Genomic DNA, 640 nt, shown 5'->3' with positions numbered 1-640 from the left:
ATTTGCTACCTCTCTAGATGTGTTTCACTGTTTTATTAAAAACAAGCCTTATGTAGACAAATTCAAGCCTTTTAAAGAAAGGGTGGAATTCTTCCTCATTTTATATAGACACACCTAAACCATAGACATGCTAAAAGGAATCTGAAAATTCTTATTTTATCTCCAGCCAGACAGCCATGCTACATATTTGAACATGCTTACAGTGATCTCTTTAGCACTCATGCCAAAGTAGAGCTCCCTGGTTCCTTTATCTTTCAGAAGTGTTAATATGCAAATATACATATATTTTTAATTCAATGCATACAAAAAGCAGCCATTTTAATCCACAAATATCCTTCGTATCCCATTCATTGCACAACTGACACCTACGACATCAGTTTGGAAGTTAAATCCTACGAATGCATAAAATTGAATCCCACAGAACATAAACAAGTTTTTTTCTGTCCCGGCACCGAGGAAATGTTTAAAAATTACCGTAGGTCAAACGACGGACCAAAACTCGTTTATTAAGTGGAAAAAAACTGCCTGCTTAACACTGCACCTCTATACTATGCCTGTGACGACAGCAAGGTTGCCCCCGTCTAATCTCTGATGTCAGCATACGTACTTCTTCCCAGACGCCGGAAGACAGCGGCCCGAG

This window comes from Phaethon lepturus, unplaced genomic scaffold, assembly GCF_000687285.1.
Source record: "Phaethon lepturus isolate BGI_N335 unplaced genomic scaffold, ASM68728v1 scaffold11983, whole genome shotgun sequence".
Taxonomy (NCBI): domain Eukaryota; kingdom Metazoa; phylum Chordata; class Aves; order Phaethontiformes; family Phaethontidae; genus Phaethon; species Phaethon lepturus.
The sequence above is the reverse complement of the archived record's forward strand: the minus strand, read 5'-3'. Positions refer to the sequence as shown.